A 12,014-nucleotide genomic window follows, 5' to 3' on the forward strand; every position below is an offset into this window, starting at 1 on the left:
GGGGAGAAGCGATTGGAGCGTTGGCCGCGCCTTCCGCCGGCGCGCGTGCGCGGTGAGCGCGCGGGAAGGGGCGCGAGGCTGGGGGGCGCCTGAGGGGCTGCGGTGGCGCCTGAGGCGGTGGGGCGGGAGCGGGAGCGGGATCGGATCCGCGCGTCCTGCCGGAGGTGCAGGGGGAGCCGCGGCGAGGTAAGGGGCTGTCACAACGCCGCTTCTCCCTCCCCGCCTGGTCACTGTTCGAGGGCACAGCCGTCCTCGGTTTAAAGGGCGTAGTGGGTGCCCCTCAGGTACTCAGGTTTGGAGTTCACAACCCGTTAAAATGAGCGCGGCGGCGCTTGTTTTTTCCAGCAATTGTTTTCCAGTTCTCATTCCAGGATATCTGGCTGTGCATAGTGCCTTTCCTTGAGATGCCCATGGAATAGCACTGGCAGAGAGTGGCTTGTGAGCCAAACCCCATACAAGTGTACATCCACCTCAGAGTTGCGTTTGACTTCCATGTGGCCCAGAAAGATGCTATATTATTATTATTTTATCTATCACCTGCCCCAGAGTCACTGCCCCAAAGTCGTGTTCCCTCTGATTTTTATCTGGCCTATTATTTCGGCTAGGGAGGGGTGTTTCCTTTTGTTATTTGAGATAGGAATTCCGTATCCACAAATGCTCATATTTCTAGTTGCTCAAGTACCTTTCATATTCCATTATTATGGTCTTTTTCCTGGATAAACATGTAGATTTCGCTAACACATTTCACATTTGCAATAATATTTTAGGTGGTACCACACCCAACATCAATCCTTGGCCCATGCTGATGGATACAACTTGTATTTTTGCTCTTTCAATTGCCTTTCTGATAGCCTTCTAGGAATGGAAAAGTGCTTCTGTGCCTAAGAGCACGTTCAGTTCTCCAGCAGCATCTTTTGCAATAGTAATTTAAGTAATTTCCCTGTAAAGTTCCCTTTCTGCATCTACTTTAGGTAATCCAGGTTGCAAAATGACTGTGTGGTGATTGTGTGATGTGCAAAAATGATGTGCAAAATGACATCGAATTAGCTCACTGCCTTAAATACTACATTTTTGTTGTTCTTGTATAAATTTTTTTTTAATGGATACATTTTCCTCAGATTACTTTTTGCTACTGTTTCTTCCATTAAATTGCTAATGTAAAAAGCCCACTAGCAAAACAGTTTTAGCAGGTTCACTCTCCAGTGTTTTTCACCAACTTTTTGATTTGGTGATTCTTTGGCAAGATTTTCATTATATTGTCCAGATTTTGTGATAGATAGATGGATGGCCAGCCACGTTTTTCAGTGGCCATTTGTGTACTCATGTTGATAAGTTGGGGTTACTTAATACAGGATTTGTATAAAATGTTTTTTCTTGAGGCATTAAGATGTCATAGCCAGTGACTGATCTATATATATTCTTTTTTTTTAACAGATACCATATTTGCTTGCCTCTTGTTTTCTTAAAATTTGCCTAGAATGTGCAATTTTTTTAAAAGGGAATTGGATATCTGATCCATTGTTCTAGGATTCACACAGTGTCTTGGCACTACTTTTTTGTGTAGTTCTTTCTTAGCTGTTTATTGATAGGTTCTCACTAGAAACTTAAGGGTAAAAACATGTTGAAAGTGTGTTAACGTGGTAATTAAAAATCTAATTTTGTGTTCGTGCATCTTGTTATTGTATACTTACAAAAAGCATTCTGCTTATTGTTTTGGGTAGCGTCAGTTCAGTCCTTATGCCTGCATTACTTCTTTGCAAAGCCAGTCAAGCAAAGGCATCTGTGTGTCCCAAAGTGGGATTATGACCTCATTCTGATTATGGCCTCATTTTGATATCTTTGTTTTCCCTGAACTCTGCTTTTCGTGTTTGCCTCTGCCCTTTCTTCAGCATGGATTTGTTTTTCACCACTAATCTTTAGAAGTCCCTCAGGATTTATATTGGTTTCTTCTGTTCCTTTTTTTCTCTCCAAGTAAGTGTGGTCTGTGAGCTTTAATTATAGTATATTGTAAGAATCTCTAGCAGTGAATGTTAACAGAGTCTTCCACACACAGTTCAGGCAGAGAATGACGCAGGTGCGGCACAGGAAGCCCTAAATGAGGTAGCAGAAGAATGTTAAAATTAGAATAAATGGTGCACGTACAGAACAATGCTACCAGGGGCAAATGGTTTCCTGCTGCCATTTGTGGCAGTACAGGATATGTGCTAGGCATGATGCAGAAGAATGTTTATGTGGGTTTATAAGTACACTTTGGTAATATTAGTAACATAGATTGTTACACTGGAGAGCTGATAGAGAGCTGAAGAGGTGTTAAACTTGGAGGAGAAGGGTTGAAGGAGGTGGGTTCAGGGTGTGACACAAAACACCGACCTGGAGGGAAAGGAGGCAGAACATATCCAGATCCTTAAGCACATCCAGGGTTTGGGGATTTGCATATGTCCCTTCCAGGGTAAAACACGTTTATGGATAGTTAGGTGCCAAAAGAAAAGTCTTAACGTAGTTAGGAGACATCAAAATGTTGAAAAGTAATTGCATTAAATATTTTTTTCTCGGTGCTGCAGGCATCACACATCATTTTCATCAATGAATGAGCTGCAAATGTGTGTTTTACAGATGCACACAAGGGTTTATTTTTGTGTTACAATTTTCCTGTTCCAGGGTCATCTCCAATCTTGTTGCCAATGGCTGATCTGTAAATAAATTCTGACTTCTTCCTCTGAAATAATTATATTGTGTCGGGTTTTGTTTGGTTTTTTTTTTAATCACGTTTTTATGAACATTTTCATACCTGTAGCTGTACTGGAACACCTGTTCTCTAACTCCTTTCATATTTCTTCTTAGTGCTTGGAACATCTTTACAACAACCTTTTCAATCAAGTGCTATCCTCTTCATGTTCAAATGTTTCACAAAAAATTATGCCTGCTCTAATTCTTCTTGGAGGGGTAGAATACTAAAGTTTGTAGGATTTTTTGAAAAATAGTTAAGCAATGTTTTATTGAGTCATTGCATTGTTACTCTTGTCTTCTGCATGGATCTTTCTCCTTCCTCATGAGCTGTTTATCATGTGAAATTAACTTTGTGTACTTAACAGGAACTGTGTCTGTACTTACTGGAGTGTTTTGCAAAAAGTAAATTAGCAAATTACGTGTAGGGTCTGAGGCAGAAAATTCCACAAGCCAATGCAGAATTTAAAGTGTGGTTTATTAGTTACATCTCTTTTTTAAAGTATTTTCACTGCATTTAATTCAGCACTACACATTATACTGCCTGTTATGGTCCAGTCTGTTTTACTGACCTATCATAAACAATTTTTATGTGATCAAGTACCATTTAGCATTGACTTTAAGACACTCATGAGATAATGCCATTTTAATTGAAAAAGGTGTTTCATTCCAGTGAATGGGAACTGCCATCGTGTTTTTGTGAAGTAATTACTGAGTTCTGAAGAGAGTGTTTGAGGCTGTGCTACTCTTCTCAGGAGAAAAAAGGATAAAAAAATCATTCTTCTAGAAGAAAATGTAATTTGAAAGATACCAGGGACACTGGGCCCTATTCTGCATAGACTGTAGCAGGGTCAAGTTTCATTAAGTAAGGTAAGGGTTACTTCAGAATATGTGATTTTTCCATGTTCTCTAAGCCCTTGGGGTATTGTCAGATCATATGTTTAAACAGTTCTGCCTGGAGAGGAAAAAAAGTCTTTCCAATTCCAAGATGTTGTTGCAATTGCTTGTCTTCAGGAGCAGTGCTTTTTCACTGAGTGATTCCCTCAGTGCTCTGCATAATTTGTCAAGAGTTAAGGAAAACACCCTGGTAGGAAGGAGAGCCATAAAGGTGGAGAAGAACCAGAGAAAAGGTAAATAGTATTTTTATTATTTGTGACATAAAATAGCAATCATATGCATTTCCTATGGGTTCTGAAGGGGACTCCTAACAGCACCTTAGCCCAAGTTCTCTAGGCTGTATGCTCAGCTGTATTGCCACAAAAAGATCCAAAACAAGAGCAGAACAAGTGAAAAATACATCTTCAGCTTGCGGTAAGGTACATGAAGACATGTTATCTTATGGGGAACTTTGCCTAACTATTCCAGTGCTCAAATCTTCCCTACCACGAACACCTTATTCCCACCATCTTTCTTTTAAACACACTCTAGCAGTGTTTTCCTCTTGTAGCCTGTAGCAAGCAGTCACATGAAGCTTACTCATCCAATTGATCTCATTCCCACATCCTGCATAGAGCCTCAAATTTATACATGGAAATTGACATAAGAAGACATGAATGAAAGAAGGAGAAAATGGATCCTATCTGGAAAAAAGCATCACTGGCTTTTTTCATCTTAAAAGCTCTAATTGAAACTTCAGAAGCAATGAGAGTGTTAAGTGGTGGTTTATTTTAGCTAAGTTAAAAAAAACTTCCTAGCATTTCTGGTCAAGTTTGATCTTTTTCCTCCTCCTCTCAGTTAGCTGTAGACACTTTCATAGAGCACAGCTGCCTTTTTTAAAGTTTTCTTCCTGTAGGTGCAGGAATAAACACAAGATATTTTGCTCTTATTCGTTGTACATTAGCATGACTATACACCTTTTCCTGGTAGCTTTCAAGGGCTACCATGTTCAGTGGGGTGGCAAAAGCAATTTCATTGAAGTCATCTGGAATTTCACCCTGAGAAAAAGAATCATTGGTTTGCATTCTTCTCCAGACTTTTTGATGATAATGGGCCTGGAACAAGGTCTCTGTGTTCTTGATTTTTTTCATTCTTTAAGAACAAGGAAAAGGGTGGGGGTTGCATCAGTCTTGCAAATGAATATTTTTCCTCTTGGATAATCCAATTTCCAGTCCAATAATCTACTTCTGTGGAACAACAATGCAATTGAAATCCTTTCCTATTTTAGGACATTCTGTTTTTAAAGTTAGTTGCTGAAACAGTCAAAGTATAAGAAAACTCTATGCAGGCTGTATATATCTGACAATTGTTTGAAGTTGTGTCCTCATCTGGGTGCTCTTGAAAAAATAAAGTTTTTATGATGATCTTTGTTCATGTTGCATCAGTCTTCAACAATCCTTTCAAGTTTCCAGGTCTCATTTATTGCTTCCTCCTAGGATGTAAACCAATAAGAATGGATGTCTGCAACAGAAAAAGAAAAGAAAGAGAGGTCTGATTCATACAGACAACTTCTGTGGTTGAATTGAACTTTCAGGGTGAAACTCAATGTGAAGTAAAATGAAAACAAAAGAGAAGAATTTAGTGAGTATAAAATTAGAAATAATACAATGGCTAACATTACATAATATATATTCTGTCTCATTAAAAGTAAAAAATACATTAAATACTTAAGATAATAGAATTCAAAAAATGTTTTGTATTTTGTCCGGGGTGAGAAACTGAACATTATTTGATTTAAAATACATGAGTTGAGTCCCTTCTTCATGCATCTCAGTCTATACCCAAGCAAAATGTAACAGGGTTAAAACACAGTATTTAAATAATGTGGTGACTTCTTAGGAAAAAAAATTGTCGAAGTAAATAGGATAAAACTTTTTTTTTTGCCATAGACAGACCATGCCAGACTTGCTTACTTTCTTTCTGTGATAAAGGCCAGACTTGCCTACTTTCTTTCTGTGATAAAGGAACTGCTTTTCTAGATAAACAAATTTGTTACACTGAAGAAAAGGGGAATTTTTAAGGTAAGTGTCAGATGGGTGAAGAAATAGCCCAGAGGAAAAGGTGGCAATATCTTACACATAGTGGCAGGGGGAAGTTGTTAGAGCTCTGTCCAAAAATGGATATTGAAACTCATAGTGTTTAATTTTTTCATTAGTGATCCTGGCACAAAAACTAGAACTTGCTAATGAGCTCTGTTGACATCACAGAGTTGGGAAACAGTCCCTGTAGGGTGATGTCGTACCGAACTAATTGGATGACCTTGAGGACTAGAGAAATAAAATGGGATACAATATAAAGTACAAGGTTGTGTGTTAGAGCCTAATGGGAAAGGCTCCCTGATAAAAGCTCAGAGCTTGTCGGATGGAAGATGAGAGAGTTTGAAAGAAGTGGGTGTGTAAGCCAAAGACAGAGTGGCTGTGAGTCACTGATTTGATGCTACTGTGGAAAATGTGAATCCAGTCACAAATAAATTCAGCCCTGTACTTCTTGTACAGATAAAGCAGTACTAATGCCATGTGTTGTACATGTGGCTGGTGAGACCTTAAAACAGAACAGGTCTGGAAATCCACATGCAAGAAATTGAAGGGTTGTAAAAATATGTTTTAAATCCCTACTAAAAGAGAGCAGGGGACAAAAGATTAAAAGAACTTGAATTGTTTCATCTGGACAACTGAAGCATAAAAGACCTTACAGTCTTTGAATATACCAGTTGAAGAAAATGTGACAGTAAAGGAAGCGTGTTTTAATTTAAAAAAAAAATGTATTAAGAAATTACTCTAATATGGGTATGACCAAATTTAGGTTGGAAATTAGAGGAAAATGTCAAAGCCTCTAAACATTGCTAAGACAAAATGTCCTATGGAAGGAACACATTCTAGAATAGAACTGTCTTCATCTCACAGAACGCTAGAGCTGCAGGTCTGCTTTACTGCTTCCTTCCCACTGATGCTTCCCATGTCCACATTTTCCTTTCTTTCTGCCTCTTTTATCAGCTATATCTGAATGAATGATAAAGTGACATCATTAAATATAGGGAGACTTTTCATTTTGAACTGTGTGTATAGTATTGCTTCCTTTTCAGCAACGAGACATTAAGGAAACGCATTTGCATCACTGCAAAACCCGGATAGGAAATAGGCACTTCCATTTTAGTTCAGCTTGCTCTTTTCCTTCCTTTTTGTACAGCATGTTCTTATTTTTACCCTTGCCAGCAAATAGTCAAAATGTGCTCATTAAGAACTTGAGGAATGACATAGTGCTGGAATCCATTGCTGGAATTAGGCCTGACTTGGCTCCTTGACATACAGTAGGCCAGCCTAGGAAGAGCCCGTCATGCCTCAAATGTTTGTTTATAATCATTTGTAGTTACCTTGCATAGTCATCTTTCTGTAATCTGGAGGGTGATGACCACAGTAACTACTGTTTCAAGTTAGTATTTGCCTAGATTAACTGGGCTCTGCAGACAATCTTCTCAAAGGAAAAGGAAGTGGAATGATACCCTCAGGGCTTCTGCGTGGCTGCCAGCCTTCCCACTATGGGGACTGGGTATGGTCAGCCTCCTGGCACCCAGAATAGCCTCAAGATTTGAAACTTTTTACTTTTTTTCTTTTTTTTTTTTTGTTTCTCTGGAAGATGACTATTCACATGTCCTTCAGAACTCCAGAGAAATCCAGTTCTAAGTTATACCTTCCATGCAAAGCAGCCTGAGGGCATTCCTGTGCTAATGAGTACAGCCAGCTCTGAACTGGCGAAGTTCAAGCTGTTCTTTGTACCAACACCGTCGAATATTTTAATCTCCATTTGCTTTTGAAAGAATAGTTGGCTCACAATACCAGGGCTTATTTTCACTCTTACAGTGATTTATAAATCCTCTGCCTCTTGCAAGTGTTATTTAACTTTGTCTCACAGTGTCTTTGTGCAGTAGGGGAGTATTGCAAATTCTGGGGCAGGTATTTTGGATGAATAGTCTGTTCTCAGGAAATCCAATTTCCATCTGAAAACAAAAGGGTTGTGAATTCATCCTGAATTTAGTTTATAGTTTTGTCCAAAAATAACAGTCAGAGAAGTTATTTGGACTTTTTAATAGCTAAAGTTACATCTTTATTCAAAAAACATCAAATACAAATACTTTTATTAGTTAGAGTCTGCCCGTTGTAGAATGAAATCCAGTATTTCAAGTAAAATGAAAGTAGAATGTTATTCTACATTTAATACTTCTTGCATTCATTATATACTATAGCCTGGAAAATTATGTATGTACTCTTGTAGCCTATTTTTTACTTTCTTTATTTTTACCATGAAATTCATTCTTTAAGATGAAAAAAAAAAAAAAGCAACCCAAAAAAAACCCAAAAAACCAAAACCCTGAACCCCAAACATACAATAACAAAAAGAAAGGTTTGTACAGCCTGCATTAGTATTTCTGTTTTATTAATGGGAAAACTGAGGATCAAGTTTTATATGTTGTATTCTAACCCGAGCTCTCTGTATAGGAGTCTTGCCAAAGGCATAGCTGAAGTCAGGCTTTTGTGTTCCCTGCAGTGCCCATATGCTGTGTGGGAGGTTTAAGTTAACCCTGGCTCTCTCTGGTTCCAGCTTACATTTAAATGTTCCCATTCCCATGTGGGAATTGCTCCCCTAATGGATATTTTGATGTAAATTAATGAACATCGGTACTAACAGCACGTGCTAGAGTTGACGTGGTACTTTAATACATGGGTTTGGGGAGACAGAAAGTATTTCATAGGACTGACAAATCCTTCTTTCCTCGATCTTTGACAGTGTCCAGTAGAAGATATTTATAGAAAGAAATGGGGTAAACGGGGAGTGATCTTTCTCACACACTTCCTACGTTCCAGATGCAGATCACATAGTAGCCATTATCCATAACAGGCATAGTTACCTCTAGGAAGTTGTTTGTCCTGTTTTGAAGTTATTAATAGTTTTTGACCCATAGCATCTTACAGCACCAGGTTCCACAACCAGGCATTTCTTGAAAAAATATTTATTCCGTTAATTTTAAAGTTGGTTCCTTACCATTTTATTAAGAGTCAGTTTGTTCCTGTGTTAATGTTCTCTCATCATCTTTTCCATACCATTTGTGGAGACCTCTGTCATAACTTCCTTTATTTGTGTTGAGATAGTTTAATCACTGTGTCCTTGCAGTAAAGTTTCATTTGTCTTTTTTTCTGAGTCTCCTCTATTGTACTCTTAAACCATGCTAGCTTTTTATTTTGGAGAGAAGGGTTAGAGCTCTGTAGTAGTTTTTCCTTACTCTGAACACTTAGTCTGCAGTCTGTTTAAAATAATGTATTATTTCCTTGAAAGGATTTCACCCTTTCAGTTGCTTTTAATTTCCTTTGAGTATTTTATATGCAATTTTTTGTTTCTTAAACTGTATCAGTATGCTGACTGCATTTTGTAACTATTTTTTATCATCTATATTCTAACACCCAGTTACATAACAGCTCTGTGGCAAACACACTATTTATAAATCATTTAGATCACTTTTTATTTGGTTTTGAACAGTATGTAGCCTCTGGGAATAATGAAGAAGATGGTGCTACGTGACTTGTCAGCCTTATAGGGATTTTCTGGTGTTTCTGTCTAATCTGATTATAATTTATGGGCCTCACAACAAGAAATTCTAATCTAACATATATGGGGGTTTATGCTTCACAGTCTTAATGTATTTCAGGAAGTTTGTTTTATCCCATTGGTTTAGGTGCTGTCCAGAATATTTTGTGCTGGTTAGTAAGGCCATCTGAGAGCTGAGGTAGAGTGCAGACTATTCATGTCTGGTCTGAAAATAATTTTGAAGAGATCTTATTTGATATAGGCTTGTTTTTCCCTGCATTTTATTTCCATGCAGTTTCCCAGAGTATTTCTAAGGCATTATTAGGGTTGTTAGCACTTCACCAGATGTAAAATGCAAAACAAACTACATACATAGTTAGGCCCAGCTCTATAATCCACAATATCCATTCTGGTGCTGAACACATAGTATAAATTCTGATTACAAATACATGTTTAAGATGAAATAAATACCATGGTGAAGTTCTGTCTGCACAGAGGGCAATGCCAAAACTTTTCTTTGATTTCACTGGGAGTAGAAGTCTGTCTCCAGTGTGTTCTTCCTGCTTCTGATTGAGACAATGTGTATTAAATTAATTTAAACACGGGGATACTTTGAGACAATAGAATAATAATTTATTTCCATGATTGTCAGTTGTATGGATCATGCAGGAGGGAAAGCAGCCAAGACATGCTGACATAGTTAAGATTTCTCAGAAGGGATCATGCAGCTAAATTTTTTTTCTCCAGAGCAGACAGTGCAGGCCATGAACCCTGACTTTTCATGTCAAAAAAGGTTCAAGGTGCATATGTTATAAAAATCTTTTATAGTCATGTAGCAATTTAGTAGTGTACATCTCTTATTTATTTTTTACATACTGTGACCATCGAGTATTTTGTATAGATGGGGAAAGAGCAAATCTATTTTCTCAATTCAACACATTTTTAGTGAAAACATTTAAATGAATTTTTTAGTTCCCTTTATACTGCTGCAATGGGTGCCTTAATGTAAATAAAAATGAGGCAAAAAAGCCTTTGGGAACTAAGACTTTTATACATTTTTAACTGCATATTTATTCTTAACATACTTCTGCCTTTTCACCATACCCTTCAGTGCCTTTCTCTTTTTGAAGAAAATACGAGTATCTTGTGATAAAATGTACATGATGTTATATGCACATTTCCTGAAATATTTATAAACTTGTGCTTGTTTCTGTTTGTGTAAATCTGTTACTTGTGTGTTTTCCCATTCAATCTGTCCTTGCTGCTGTATGTGTTACAGCTAAAAGAAGCTTTTAGGAGCCCCACTGCAGCTTTCCTTTAGTTATAGGATGTATTTCAAGTGCAATATAACAGTCTGAAAAAATAAATGCAGGTGCTAAAAATCCACTGAAGGTAACAGCGGATTTCTGAACTCCCAGTCTTACCAAGAGATGTTCCTTTGTGGCAAAGGAGTTGGTTTTTGGCAGAGGGATTTGTTTATTGCAGTGGGACTTGCACAATGAGGCTCCATCCAGGCTGATGCAGCCAGGGAACATTCCTGGACACTGGCACTGGCTGCTCCGTGCTGTTGAATGCTTAGCACATCGCACAGCCCTCCCTCTGCCAATTAGCACTCTCCCAAACGATTCCCAGGCATGGTTCAGGAGTTTAGCATGGCCTCTTCCCAGCAGGTGGTTTAGCAAAAGCCCCTCAGTACAGGAGGGTTGAATGGCGTGGCTGGAGACTCTTCCCTGCCAGCTGGGCTTCCATGGAGTGGTGTGGGCCCATGCCATGGGCTGGTGTGCTTGTAGCTGTCTGGTGGCAGAGCTGGGAGACAGGAGGCACAGAGCTTCTGTTCTGCAGCCAGGACTGAAGCTGAGAGGTGAATCAGAGCTACCGGGTTTGCTGTGACACAGCTCCTTTGGGAAGTCTGAGACAGAACGTAAGGACTGTCGGTGATTCCTGTTGTTTGAGCCATCAGCTGAACACGCGTGTAGCAGGCTCAGTGCCTCTCAGCCATCTGAAGCCTCCTGAGCCTGTTCTGTTCCAGTGGATCCATGGATGAATAGGAGACTAAAGTTGCCATTGTGTGTGCTGTGTAAGAAGCAAGGTGGCATGCTCTGCATGTATAGGTTGTTTTTAGAGAGAATACAGTAAAAATGATGTATCCCCTCTTCACAGTCCTCACTGTGTATGTGCTATGCGCCAATTTTCTCATATTTCTCTTCGAATAGGCTTATGAATGCTCATAAAATACTAATTCCTCCAGAACTTTTTTGCATTACACCTCACCATAGATGTTTTCTTTAGTCTTGCATTTTTACCTTTGAAAAATTCATACTTTTGTTATAGTCCATATAATTGTTGTACAATGTGCACAGTTAAGATTCCCAAACTAATCCCTTGCTAGGAAAGTGTTCTCAGTCAATGAAGTTGATTTTTAAAAGAATTTATTTCTTTATTTCATATTTTTGTTCAGGGCCTCTACATTTATTTGTGCTATTTGTGTGACAACGTAAATTAAAGAAAATGGATGGCAGAATTTCCTTTGCCAACTACCTGCCTTGAAATGATATTTGAAAAACACATATGCTTTTATTTATAAAATACCAGAGCTTGTCAGTATATCAAGAGCAAGAAAATTCTCTTGCTTTTAAGTCTCAGTGTACGCTGTGGCTGTAGGGGAAAAGGTCTATAAAATTTCTTTCTAGTAATAAAAGTATTTGTGGTAACAGAGCTTGGTGATACCATTTTTGTATGTTTGACATAACCAGTCATTGCTGGGCTTTTTAGCTGTG

At 38.4% G+C, this 12,014-nt stretch overlaps 1 long non-coding RNA gene across 2 annotated transcripts; it reads left to right on the plus strand.

The window, feature by feature from the left end:
* The first annotated feature begins 108 nt into the window (after positions 1-108).
* On the plus strand, positions 109-5,287 carry LOC125325638. 2 transcript variants are annotated; one of them, XR_007203455.1, is made up of 4 exons: positions 109-186; positions 3,398-3,594; positions 3,739-3,854; positions 5,097-5,287. It is a non-coding gene; the product is annotated as an uncharacterized LOC125325638 (long non-coding RNA). The 2 variants fall into 2 exon arrangements; XR_007203454.1 differs by having other exon boundaries at positions 3,398-3,854.
* Positions 5,288-12,014: the final 6,727 nt, after the last annotated feature.

Source organism: Corvus hawaiiensis, chromosome 5 (genome assembly GCF_020740725.1).
Source record: "Corvus hawaiiensis isolate bCorHaw1 chromosome 5, bCorHaw1.pri.cur, whole genome shotgun sequence".
NCBI lineage: Eukaryota > Metazoa > Chordata > Aves > Passeriformes > Corvidae > Corvus > Corvus hawaiiensis.